Source organism: Choloepus didactylus, chromosome 15, assembly GCF_015220235.1.
Source record: "Choloepus didactylus isolate mChoDid1 chromosome 15, mChoDid1.pri, whole genome shotgun sequence".
Classification (NCBI taxonomy): Eukaryota; Metazoa; Chordata; class Mammalia; order Pilosa; family Megalonychidae; genus Choloepus; species Choloepus didactylus.
In genome coordinates, this window is record NC_051321.1 from 22801177 (window position 1) to 22815117 (window position 13941).

The 13941-nt window shown below is 43.3% G+C and overlaps 1 protein-coding gene across 1 annotated transcript in view; it reads right to left on the minus strand.

Annotated features, from left to right (window-relative positions):
• Positions 1–13941, minus strand: part of RBM20 (RNA binding motif protein 20) — a 188866-nt gene that overhangs the window by 88472 nt on the left and 86453 nt on the right. The window lies entirely within an intron of this gene.

The following is a 13941-nucleotide window of genomic DNA, read 5'->3' on the forward strand; positions in this document are numbered from 1 at the left end:
ACTGCCCTCTGAAATTTCCTGAAGGCAGCACACGGCTGCCTTGGGAAACAGTGAAGACTTTTCCAATTGTCCAGATCACAGCTTTAAGTGAAATATATCTAATAATTGTAAACAATTAAAAGAAGGGCTAGGAACTCTCATCAACACTAAGGCCACCTTAGGGGTCTTAAATCCCATCACCCTCATTGAAAACTTTTAAATCCAAGTTCAACAGACCAGGCCTCATTCTTTACATCTCACCTATCCCTGCCCTCAGGGCCTCTTAAACCTTGGCCAAATGTGAATAAATCAGTTAAGGCAACTATGGGGGAGGAGTTGGATGCAGAAAGATGGGGGAGGTGTGGGCTTGGTTTAGAATTCTTTCTACTCAGCCTGGAGATTAGAAAGGGTGAGCAGAGAAGAAATGCTGCAGAACAGGCCGTGTTTGTTCTGAAAGAATTCCCCAATTAAAATTATTTTCTCCAATAATACCTTTGTAACAGTAACTGTAGTACATAAATCACTATTAAAACATAAGTAGCCTTGGGAAGGGGTGATTGAATAAGGTTCAATTGCCAAATTTCAGTATGCAAGAGAGAATGTCCTTGTGAGCTATGGAAAAGTTTTCCTGGATTTATGACTGGGACAAAGTACACAATTGTAGTTATCTTCCAGAGCTTGATAGTCAATATACTCTTAAGGTTGTTCATAATTTTAGGATACTATGAAAACAAAGATTTTTTTTAACCTCCAAGAGAAAGAATATAAAAAAGCAAACAGAGCTGCAAAAAATGCAATGACAAGGTCTAGTCCTATTTCTGTTTTTGTGATGGCTTTTTGAATCAAACAAATAGAATTTTGTTGTACCTGGGTATGTATGTTCTTCCTAAATTTATACAAGTTTACTGATAAAATAATCTAGCATTATATCTATTAGATGTTTATTATGGCCAAAAAATGTAAGTTTATGTTTAAAGAAATAAAGTTAATATTTTGACAAACTTTATTTTTAAAATAACTGTTTTATAAAATGTTTAAAGACAGCATCAAAGATCTTTTCGATAACTTAAAGTATGCAGACATGTAAAATTCACAAGATGTGCTTTGTTAAAGAAAAGTATGTAGTTTTATCCTCAAGAATGTGCAGGCAAAGCCTAGTGAATACAGAAAGTTGTAGAAGGTTTGTGAACATGAATTTATTTGTTGTAGTCACTGCTGACTAAAATGTGATAAGCTTGTTGGTTCAGAAAAACTTTGTATAACCTTTCATTAAGAGCAAACCAACAAAACCTAGAGGGGACAATGATGGTGGTTAAATGTATAAATATAAGAAAATTAGAACAAATGTACATCATTACTACAGGGTGTTAATAATAGGATGGTAGATGGAAAAAATACAATTAATGTAAACTAAGGTCTACGTTAACAGTAACATTGTAATACTCTTGCATTAATGGTAACAAAGGCATTATACCAGAGCTAACTGTCAAAATTGGGGTGGGGGGGATCTAAGGGGTATGGGATTTCTTTTTCCTTCGGAAGAAATGAGAATGTTCTCATATTAAGTGTAATGGGGAATGCATAACTATGTGATTATACCAAGAGCCATTGATTGTACACTTAGGATGGACTGTATGGTGTGTGAATAAAACTGTTAAAAAAACAATAATAGGGGAGTATAAGGGATATGGGATGTTTGGGCTTTTCTTTTGTCTTTTTTTAATTTATTTTCTTTTGTGGGAGGTGATAATGAAAGTGTTCTAAAATTGATTGTGGTGATGAATGCACAACTATGTGATGATAACAGAAGCCATTGATTGTACACCTTGGATGGATTATATGGTGTGTGACTATATCTCAATAAAATTGCATTAAGAAAGGGACTTTAAAAGAGAAGCAAGACAAGTATATAAACTGTGTTCTACCTGTTAATTAACATAATCCTGGTAAATGTGTAAAGGTGAAACAGGAAGGAACTTCTGCCATGGTTTGTGGTTGATGACCCCAATATAAGTCAACTGTAAAATGTTTTTATTTCTGAAAATAGCTTCATTTTTAAAATGCTTATAAGAAAATTAAGGCCTAGATGGTAAGTTCTTACAGTATTCATATTTAAAACTCCTGAGTTTTAACAGTTATTTCTAAATTCTGAGGTTCTTTGCTCTTTGTGTACAACCTGGTAGTTCCCTGGAACTTTGGGTATCTGTGTGACACCTCAGATTCAGAGTTAGAGTTCATCAGCTCTGAAAGTCAGCACTACTCCATACAGCAACTGTTAAAGAAGCTGAAAAAGAGATAAGACTTTGATTATAGATGTGAATGAAGCTGATCTGGTTAGGACTATGGAAAATCAGAATACAGGGTAAAAGATGATATTGTCCATATTTTAAGACTTAAGTTCTACATGAGACCAAAGGAAGAGATGTTTATTTTGTCCAAAATTTAAATTTTCTGTAGCACACTAATTTAACTTGCTTCATCAGTTTATTTAAACAACCTAATTCAGCTTTATATGACATGGAACCTAGAATAGGGGATAAAATCTTGATATTCAGTACAGGTTAATGTAATACATTGATGCATTTCAGAGTATTTGGGGCAGAAAATGAAAAAGTATTTGTAAAGTTCCTTGAGGGACTGAAGAAAAACATGGCACTATTAAACTTCCCCATCTGGAGAATTCCTGCCATTCTCTTAAGCAATAGGGATTCCCAATTTAGTAAGTGAAGCCCTCCATCCTGAAGCCTGCCCTTATGAAACATTTCCATAATAGCAAAGCTAAGCCTACGTATAATTAATGCCTAAGAGTCACCCCCAGAGAACCTCTTTTGTTGCTCAGATGTGACCTCTCTCCCGAAGCCAAACTCTGCAAATAAACTCAGTACCTTCCCCCACCCCCAAATGAGACATGACTCCCAGGGGTGTAAGTCTCCCTGGCAATGTGGGCCATGACTCCCAGGGATGAGCCTGGTGCTGGCATCATGGGATTGGCTGACCAAAAAGGGGAAAAGAAATAAAACAAAATAAAGTTTCAGTGACTAAGAGATTTCAAATAGAGCCGAGAGGTCATTCTGGAGTTTATACTTATGCAAGTTTCAGTCAGAAATTGCAAAATGCCATGGTTTTCCAAGCCCCAACCAACAGTGTTCCTGAAAACCTTAAAGAACACCTTTGGCTCTATCTAAGACTCTATAAGTTTTACTTATTAAGTTTATTTTTCAGAGACTTAAAGCCTTAGATTGTTCCTATGCCAGATAAGCCCTGAAACTCAGAGGTACCAGTCTCTCCAAGAGCAACAACCAGTTTCATTCCTCTACCCATAATGTCAACACCCCTTTTCAGGATGAAGAAGTTAGAATGGTCATTGCCCAGGTATCCCTCAAGATTGAGAGAATGATCAAATGAGAGGGAGGAGTTGTAACCGAGACGTTAGAATTTAAGAAATGATTATGATTACTGAATCATTATATAGACATTTCTTTTTACTTTCTAGTGTGCTAGATTAGCCAGAGGGAAATAACTGAAATTGCTGAACTGTTATCTAGCTGCCTTGATCTCTGATAATGAGTGTATAACTACAGAGCCTTTATCTTGTGATTGTAAAAACCTTGTGACTGACACTCACTTGTACCCCTTTATCCAGTTTTTCAACTTTAGAGTCTTATGATCACTAAAGACAGCCCCAAATGTTTATAAATGAAAGGTCTTGAGTCAGCCCAGAACTAACCCAGCCCAACTGCAAAGCTATATTGCTAGACAAAGCTGGATCTAAACAAAATTGGCCCGCCAGACATGCATAGTAGCTTAAACTTTAACCTATAAATGACCCTTACCTCCTTATAATAGTAAAAATCATGCCTATCATCATATTAAGGTTACCATTTTCTTACATACATTCTGTAACTAAGCATGTAATCAATCTACTCATGCTCAATAATTAGATCATCTCTAACCTTGTCATCACGAGCCATTGTGCTCATTATCCTAAAACCTGACCATCTTTTGATACTATAAACCTATCAGAGTTACTAGAGTATGGGGAGACAGATTTTTAGGCTGACAGGCCAACTGATCTCCTGCTTCACACCTAGCAATAAACTATTTCTCTGAAACTTCGGTATCTCAGGAATTAGTCATTTGAGTGCACTGGGCAGAGAACCCACCACTTTTGATCATTAGTAAGAGGAAAGAATGAGAGTTCGGCAGTGATAGAGAGAAAGTGAATTTCTTTAGTAGATGCAATACAGAGAGATGAATGGAGGGGGTGTGTGTCTAGTCCCTCAGGCTGATCCTGCTACAAATACCTCTCAATTTAGATTCTCAGCTGAGTCTCTGAAAATTCATTTCTGCAGCAATGAGCGGTCATTAGAGAAGGCTCTGCCTTTCAACTGATTTTCTCGTCATCCAGCACTCAGACTGGTTTTGCAGGACCATCACGTACAGTTTGAAGAATCTGTTTACACACACAAATTTAAGATGACTGAGATTTCAGTTACATTTGCTGCTTGGATTGAGAGCAGTGGTAACTATAATTACAAATACCCAACCCTGGTGCAACATCCCCCCACCTTGCCCTTCTTTTCATCTTTAAAGCCCTCTTTTTGCAGGCAAAAAGGAAATGATCCCCTACATCACACTGCTCTCTTCCTATGGACCCATTTCAAAGATGAGAAAACTCAGGCAGGACAGGTCAACAGGTCCATAGGCGAGACCCAGTTCCAAGACTTGTGTTTCAAAATTGCCACCCCACAGGCTACCACCTTGATCAAAAACACTGGTACCTCCCTAGAGATCCTTCCCACACTTAGCCCCCTCCTTAGGTGTATTTCTTGGTTCTTTTTCAGGTCTCAGAGCAATAATGGAGACTAATTAAGCTGGTTCATCAGTTGTCAGCAGTATGCCACTCCTACCTAATCCCAGCTAATTAAGAGTCTGCCACTTGGCAGGGAGCACACTGTCAAGGAAATCAGAAGGTCTAGGGCTTAAAAGAATCAGGCAAGGCCTATTAATTCAGAGCTCAGTCAAGTGAGAATTTAATACAATGATAATCATTTCTGTGAGGTTGTACAGAACTTTATGCTTGTCAAAGAGCTCTTATGAACTCCCCATGCATTCTTCCTTCTCTGCTCCTCCAGCAGCTGTAGCCTCTCCATGGAGAGAACAGAAAATGTGAGAGCTGGTAAGGGAGGAGGACAGTGGAACTAGTCGGTCCCCTTGTTTTACAGCATGAGGAGCCTCCGATGGCAAAGGTCCTCATGCACGGATACCCAGCTTGCAGATAGCTGTGCTGGGACCAGAATCAGGCTTCCGAGCCCAGACAATTCCCCCTATAAAATTAACTTCCATATTGCATGCTGATCTGGGTTGGTAGTTGCTTTGCATTTTCTTGAAAATAAATAAATAAATAAAAATATTTATAAATAGAACACATTCTTGTGTTCCCACCATCCAAAATTAACCCATGTTCACATTTCATCATTTTAACATTATGAGGAAAGTTGATGTCCCCTGTACCGTTATTTCTCCTCCCTCTCTTTCCAGAGGCAGCATCTATGTGTACCTCCAGGCCACAGTCTCATACTATATATCCATAAATAATATGTTGACATTGTCACATTTAACCATCTGAGTTGTGTTTGGGGGTCTTTTTAAAGAAATTCTTTCTGACCCCTGAGGTCATAAAGATATCCTCTGGGGTTATTGTCTAACAGTGTTAAAGTTTTTATTTTCACATTTAGGTTTAGCTGAAATTTATCTTTGTGTATGTCATTAGATACGGATCTAATATTTTTCTATAGGAAGCCAGTTATCTCACATGAGTCACTAAAGAGCTCAGTCTTTCCCCTGGTTTGTAATGCACCGCTATCCCAAGCCACATTCACATTGATTCTCAGGTCTGTTTTCCCACTCTCTAATCTGTTCTATCAGTCTATTTGCCAGACTCTGCACCCTTATCACACTGTTTTTATTTCTTTAGATTTTTAATAAGACTTGACTTCAGGTATAGCAATTCCCCCTCCTTGTTCTTCTTTATCGGAAGTATCAGACCTGGCTATGTACTGTACCCTCCAAATAAATGTTGGGATTGATTTGCGTAGTTCCAAAATCCTGTTGGGATTTTTACTGGAATTGTCTTGAATGAGATGCTTTTATGCTAATGAGTTTCTCCATCTATGAATATTTCATTCTGTATTTATTATGTACTCTGATAATGTTTTGTTATCTTCATTAAAGTCTTATGTGTGTTTTATTTCATCTATTCCTATGTACCCAGTAGGTTTTGTCGGTATTGCAGTTATCTTTTTTCTATAACATTTCCTATAGGTTATTGATGTTATAAAGAAATGTTATTCCTTTTTATATGTAGATCTTTTATTCTGAAACTCTGCTTACTTCTTTTAGCCTATATGATACTTTTGAGAATTCTTTGAGTTTCAAGGTATACAATCATATCTTCACATAATAAGAATTTTGCCTCTTATTTTCCAATCCTTATGCTTTATTTATTTATTTATTTTGGTCTTATTGCATTAGCTAGGTCCTCCAGCACAGTGTTGAACAGTAGTGGTGACAGTATTCTTATCTTATTTCTGACTTTAATTTGGAATTCTTCTAAAGTTTCCCCATTAAGCCTGATGCCCATCGGGTAGTAACTGCACCTTTTAGGTTCTTATATCACATCTTTCCAACTAGTGAGCTCCTTCAGAGCAAGACCTAAATCTTATTCATCATCTACTATTGCACAGTGCCTTCCATAGAGCAGGTGCACAATAAATGTTAGTGAATGAACTTAAACTTCACTACTATGGGACTGCAGTATTTATTTTACTGACAATTCCTGCTTCTCTGACATTAGTGACTGTGGTATATGCTAGAGTAATATTTGGCCAGATGATTTTAAGATGAATGTTCTTTAAATACATATGAGTGTGTGTGTGTGTGTGTGTGTGTGTGTGTGTGAAGAGTGTTTTTTAAACACATGTGTGTGTGCGTGTGTGTGTGTACATAACTTACACGGTGATGATAGTTCACATAGTCAGGCTCTCAGGTTCCATGAGGAAAACAGAAGGATTCTTGTTTTTTAAAAGTGAATTCTCAGGGGGTTGGGATTTGATTGCCTCCTGGAGACTGTTTATCTTCTCCCTCCTTGTTCATCCCCTATGAACAAGGATTAACTGGAGGGATTAACTGGCCCTTGAATGGCCTCTGACTTTCCCAGATACCCAAGGACCTGTTCTTTGCCCAGAGCAACAACTCCAGAGGCAGGAAGGGGCTGTTTGCACGGTTCAGCAGGAGTGATGCGCACACGGTCTGGCTTCTCGGGGAGAATGCAATTCTGGGACTGTGGCCAGCAGAATCCCCACGAGGCTGTGCACAAAACCACCAGGAATGCAAAGCTCCAGTCCATGCTTCCTTCTTAAGCTCAAAGCCTCCACTCAAAGCCTGTGCTCCCTTTGCTGATGGCGAAGACATCAGCTGATGGGGAAAACATGCTACTGGTCATTTTTCCCAGTTCTTAGCTCACTTGCTTGAGGGACATGGGAGAACAATGAATGACAGGAGAGGAGATGATTGGTGGACAGGACTCTGAGGCACTTCCACTTCCCACCCCAAACTCTCCTCAGCCTTATCCAAGAAAACAGCTGGAAGAGGAAAAACTGGAATCTTTGAGACCAAAAAGTCATGCTGCACATCATCTGGGGCACAGGATGACTGGGGACAGTGACCCAATCCTCAAGAGCAGAAAGTGCAAAGGTCAAGCGAGAGCAGGGACACGTGGCACAGAGAAGAATCTGCTCCTCTTGAAGGCAGAGGACCTGGGGTTGAATCAGCTCCCCCACTTACTGGCCCTATCATTTTAGGCCACCTCTCAACCTCTGAGTACCTCCATTTCCTCATCTATAAAACTAGAAATATGCTACGCATGTGTGAGAATGCCATACAAACTACAAATTGCTTTACAAATTCATTACCGCTCTCACCTCACTGCATGGGGTTGTGAGCATCAAAGAGGAGAATGGGTGTGGAGGGGGCCTGTAAACTCCCAAGAACAGCTTCAGCATGGGTGGGGCAGGGAGAAGCCACAGGCTGGCTGGTCCCTGGAAGGTGACAGTTCCAGAGCCCATGAAGGAAGCATGAGCTATGACTGGGGGCTGGAAATCCCTGAACAGGTGGCCTGAAGGACCCAGGGCAAGCTGAGAGGACTGGGGATAAGCCAACAGCCGGTTTTCTCAAACTGCTTTATCGCTTAGTATCCTGTCCCAGGGCACAACCAGCTCCACCCTGGACAAAACAACAGGAGAGAGGTTGAACAGGAAGGTTGGACTGGAGGGCCACCCACCAGAACCCTTTAAAAGCTCAGCCTCACCTCTTCCTCTCCTTCCCACCCCTCCCCACCCCACCCCCCAAAGCCAAGCAGAGGCTGAAGGCTTTTGAGTCAGTCTCCACTGCAGACAGCAAATTCATCTCCCCCTCACAACTCCCACCGCCCAGCCCCTGGTCAGCGGCTTCCTAATTGGTCTCCTCCTCCTAATTCCCCCAGTCCCAAATGAAGCTCCATATGCCACCAGAGCTGTCGTCCTAAGAGGCAGGACAGAAGCTGCCCTCCTCTGCTCAGAAGCCTTCCATGGCTCCTACTTGTCACCGGAAACGTCCAACCTTCTCAGAAAGGCATTCAGCTATGAGCGGGGCTCACCTCCCACCTCGTCTCCCTGGAAGCCACCCCAGACCCCTACATTTACCCACACACAGCAGCATCCTCTCACCCTGAACTTGTGCTCATGGTGGCACGCCTTCCCTTATCGCTCCTGCATCACAGCCCGTGTTGGAATTAACTGGATACACAGCTCTCTTCTCCCACAGACAAGGACTCCTTAGGCACACAAACTGTGTTGCATTCTTGCAGTCAAGTCTCACAGTGCTTTTTACAGGTAATTTTTCAGAATGTAAAACTGAGGCCAAACAACCTAGATGAACCTTGAAATATTAGACTAAGCAAAAGCAGCCAGACACTGTATGATTCCATTTATATGAAATACCCAGAAAAGGAAAATCTATCGAGTCAGAAAGCAGACTAGTGGTTGCCAGGGGCTGGGAGGTGGGGGGAAGGGGGAGTGACTGCTTAATGGTTACATAGTTTTCTTACGGGGAGATGAAAAAGTTCTGGAACTGGATAGAGGCCATGATTGCACAACATTGTGAAAGCACTTAAGGCCACTGAATTGAACACTTTAAAATGGTAAATTGTATGTTATATGTATTTTACCACTTTAAGAAAACAAAAAAAAGATAAAATCTTGCCCAGGGCTGCACAGCTAGCAAATGTGATTATAAAAGCTGATTATAAGAATGCAGTTTTTCATGGAGATTTTGAGTCAATAGAGAACCAGCCGTCTACATCTCTGCATCCAGCCCAAGTCCAGCAACTTCTTCCTGATGCCTCCTCGGAGTGCCCCAGGCCTCAGGAAACCTCGCTTCTGGAAATGCGGCGGTGCACACCCCGCATGAAAGCATCTGCTGTCCTGTATGATTCTCGGGCTGCTGCGTGTGTGCTGGTCTTGACCTCCACGGCTAGACTTTAAGCTCCTTGAGGACACAGCCTGGGTCAGAAACTCTCCACAAGGCTCATTGACTTCACGGCACAGTAGAAACTCTGAAAGGAATGCTCCGTGCTCTTTAAATTTTTCATTATTTTAACTTGCATTTTAGCTGAAAAGTTCCATGTTCCTTTGATCAGCAAAACGTAACAGTTTCATTTTGCCATTGATTCAATCTCAGGAAATGCGTTTCACCACAAAACTACTAAACCCATTGCTACCTATTATTTTCTCGTTGGTGAAAAAAAAAAGTTAACACAACTTTCTTCACTTATCCGTAAGATTTCAAATATTTCTCAATTTCAAATATTGCAAGAACATTAACAGGTGCCATAAGTTGCATTTTAATAGAGCAAGCTGGTAAAAAACAAAAAGTTTGTGAAAGTATGGCTTATGTAAAGTGTTTTATCATTTCACTTGAAAGTTTTTTTCTCTTTTTAGTCTATTTAGGAGTTGGCAAGGAAAAGAGATTAAAAGTCAGAAAGGTTCTTCATTCTAACTGTGGGGGGTGGGGTGGGGCGCAGTATATGGGAACCCTGTACTTTCTTTGTGATTTTTCTATAAACGTACAAATGTTCTAATAATAATAATTTTTAAAAATCCTGCATTCCAGCCTTAAAGCATCCACTTCCTTATTATGTAATCTCAGGCAAGTCCCTCAGTCGCCCTGGGTTAACACTCCCAGCCACTAACGGGATAAAGCACCTTCCCCGTGAGCCTGGGATGGGTGTTGTGAGACACAGTTGAGAAGACAAGTGGGAAGGCGCTTGACAAGGGCAGAGCCCTGAGTGTGCAGAAGGCGCTCGGCAGATCTCGGAATCCAGAAGGGGAAGGAAGGAGGCGACCAGAAGGCCCCTCCCACCCTGGGCTCCACGTCTCCGTGCAGCTGACCCGCTGGCCAGCAGGTGCTCCACGTGTGCGTGGGTCCCACGGAAGTGGCCAGCGGATCTGAAGGGGAAGGAGGTACAGAGGGGGCTATTCTGGCAGAACTTAAAAAACACATCAATGCTCAACTCTCTTCTCTCAAACAACAATGCAAATACCAGTAGCAAGCAAGCAGGTGACGTGACTGCTTTTGAGAGGATTTTAAAAACATTTTATTCTGAAATAGAGACTCACAAGGCATTGCAAAACAGTACAGCTGGTCCCATGTTCCCACCACCCCGCTTCCCTCAACGCTAAGGTCTTATGTAAGTATTGTACATGATCAAAACCAGGAAACTGACATTGGCATAATACAATTAACCGGGCTGCAGACCTTAATCAGAGTTCCCCCGTTTTTGTATGCACTGTTGTTTTGAACCTTGCAAATGACTGTAATGGTGCAGAGGATAGAGAAAACACTGGTATCGAGTTATTCACGTCACTGCAATGGAATCAGAACAACGTAATTTCAGTAGGCGGCTCATGGGAAAGCAAACATTGCTTTAAGGAAGACAATATTTCCTTGGATTGTGTCCATTGTGACAGGATGATATGTGCAGCACCTTACTCCAGTCTCCCATTCCCGGAAGAGAAGAGGCTTCATAGATCCTTGTTCCTACAAGTCTTCAAGGATAAGGGAGACAGGGGCTGGTGCCTCCTTTCCCAGAGGAGTTGCCCATAGAGTCCCCCTCCCAAGCCCCCTCTGGAGTCAGCACCACCTAGCTCTGACCCATCCACCCGCTCCCGCTCCCGGCGTCCCCACATCCCCAGGGTGCTGGCCTGGAGAGCCTCCAGGTCAACTGAGCAATGCCACCACCTGGTGGGCAGACAAAGAACTAAGAAAAGTGGTGACAGTGGGTAGCTCTGTGCAGGTGCAAGAGAAGATCCTGAGTTATTCATTACCTGAGTCACCTTTAGATATACTTCAGGAGGCTGTACTTAAGGTATCTCCGTATTCAGTGCTCTGTAATGAGAATAACCACTTGGTGGGAAATTAAACATGGCCACAAATTCTTTGGAGCCCCTGGGCATAAGAGGCGGAGTCTGTTTCCCCGTCCCTTGAACCTGGGCCGGCCCCCTGGCCTCCAGCCCTTGAACCTGGGCTGGCCCCCTGCCTTGCTCTGAAACTGCATGCACAGGGAGTGGTGCCGTTCCCCCCAAGAAGCCTCAGAGCCTCCACTCCCACCCTCTTGGAACCCTGCTGCCTTGTGAACAAGCCCAGGCTAGCCTCCCGGGGATGACGCACCACGTGGAGAGAGAGAGACAGAGGCTCAGCTGTCCCAGCCATTTCTCCTGAGGCCTCGGGCATGTGAGCGAGGCCATCCAAGACCAGGCAGGCCCAGCCGACCCGCTGAAGGCAACTGAACTAGTAACCCACAGCATCATGAGAAATAATAAAAGTGTTGTTTTAAGCCACGTAGTTCCAGGGTGGTTTTTGATGCAGCAGTTGAAAAGTGATACATAGCTCCCCCCAATTTTTTGTTTAAAAGATTTTTGTTGTGGACTATTAGCTTAAGATTTATTATTATTATGTTAAGGGGAGGCATATTTTAAGGAGAGTGTACTTCACTATTTACGCATGGTAAATCTTGACTATTGCACAAATCTGAAATGTTGCATACTCTGCTTTTCTAAGGCATTTTCAAGATCCTATCACATGTCATCATTCATTCATTCATCAAACACAGCATTTTGCATGTGACAGCTGCTGGGTAGGTGCTAAGGACTTGGACACTGAGTTAGACATGATGCCTTTCCTTGGGAAGGTCACAGCTGTTGGAGAAGACACATGTGCACATGCGTCATAACAACTGAGTGGTGAGTGCTAGGTGGGAGCCTGTGTCTGGGGCAGGGGGCAGGGGTTGAGCAGCTGATATTAGTCTGGACTCAACTAATGAAACAGAAACTGTCCACGTATTTATAACCAAGGGAATTTAGTTCAGGAAATTTGCTCTACTGGTGAGAATGCACACAAAAGATGGAGGGAGTGGGGCAGATAAAGCCCTGGAAGATATGCAGCCACTGCAGAGATGCCCCAGTGGTGGCAGCGAGGGAGGGAGAAATGCCCTGGGATCTCCCTTCTCCACCTCCACTCTCCCACCAGTGCCTCAGGGCGGTCACACCCAGCCAGGAGCCTGGGAAACACAGCCCCAGGCAGCCAGGCAAGGATCTGATTTCCCAGAGGGGCTTCGGGGGCCAGAAAGTCGTTGCAACTGAGGTGACGTATGGGCCAAGTCTTAGAGGGATGAACAGCTCACTTCATGCGAGACCTACAGCCCTCCACCACGGGGTCCCTGCCCCTTCCCACCCGGCACAGTGGGGGGGTCTCTGATGATCTTTCATCCTGGTGCAATTCTCTCTCTGCCATGGAAGATGGTCAAAGATGGTACAAAAACCCCCATGAGCCCTTCTCCAAGCAGACTCACAACAAATATTTGAAGAAGGGCCATTGGGGTCAGGGGTACAGAGCACTTGGCCGTAGGGCAACATGTCACCAGAGGTGAAGCCCCAGGAAACTGTGGGCTCCTCTGTGAATAGAGCAGGGTCTGGGCTAAGGGGTCGCTAAGGACTCCCCACGGTCCCTGACCAGCTGAGGGGAGTCCCGAGCTCCCCCTCCACCAGCCCTGCAGGGCTCCAAGAGATCTGGGGGGCAGTGAGGCCTGATGCGGCTACAAGGGCTTTGGGTTCAAATCCCAACTCTGCTTCTTGCTATCCATGGCCTTAAGCACTGGTTTCTCCCATCGCCTTTGTTTCCTCATCTGGGTAAAACTGTGTAATGATTCCTGATTTACAAAGTTCTTGCGAGGATTCAATTAAATAACCCATCAAGCACCCACCGATGGTCTAGGGTGGAGGTTCGGAGTCTGACCCCTGAGCTGGCAGCGTCAGCATCAGCATCATCTGGGAACTTAGACCTGCACCTTCTCGGGCTCCACCCCAGACTTACTGAATCAGAAACTCAAGGAGGGACCCAGCAATCTGTGTTTTAACAAGCCCTCCAGGGGATTCTGATGCCTCCCAAGGCTTAGGAGCCAATGATCCACTAGAACATAATGAACCCTCAATAAATAGTGGCTGTTGTTGATATTTTTACAGCTTCAAGGAATGAGTTTGGAAAAAGAAAACTTTCACACATCACCAACTACCAGAGTCATTTGGGCTGGGCTGAAATTTGAGGACTCCCAAGGTTTTAAGTTCCAGCACCTATCAGGAGTGGTTTGGGGATTTACTCAGCCACCCTACAGAAGGCCTGAGACTGGCCACGCAGCCCTACCCAAGGCTGCCAAGCATCCCACCTACTCAGGACAGAGGATACTGGGAGGATCTCAGAAAGGGATTGGGAGGAGGACAGAGAGGCTTTTAGAGGGAGAAGTTACAAAAGAAAGGAAGAAATAAAAATGCAGCCTTAATAAAGTGGAAGTGAGAGTCTGAGTAGAGAAAA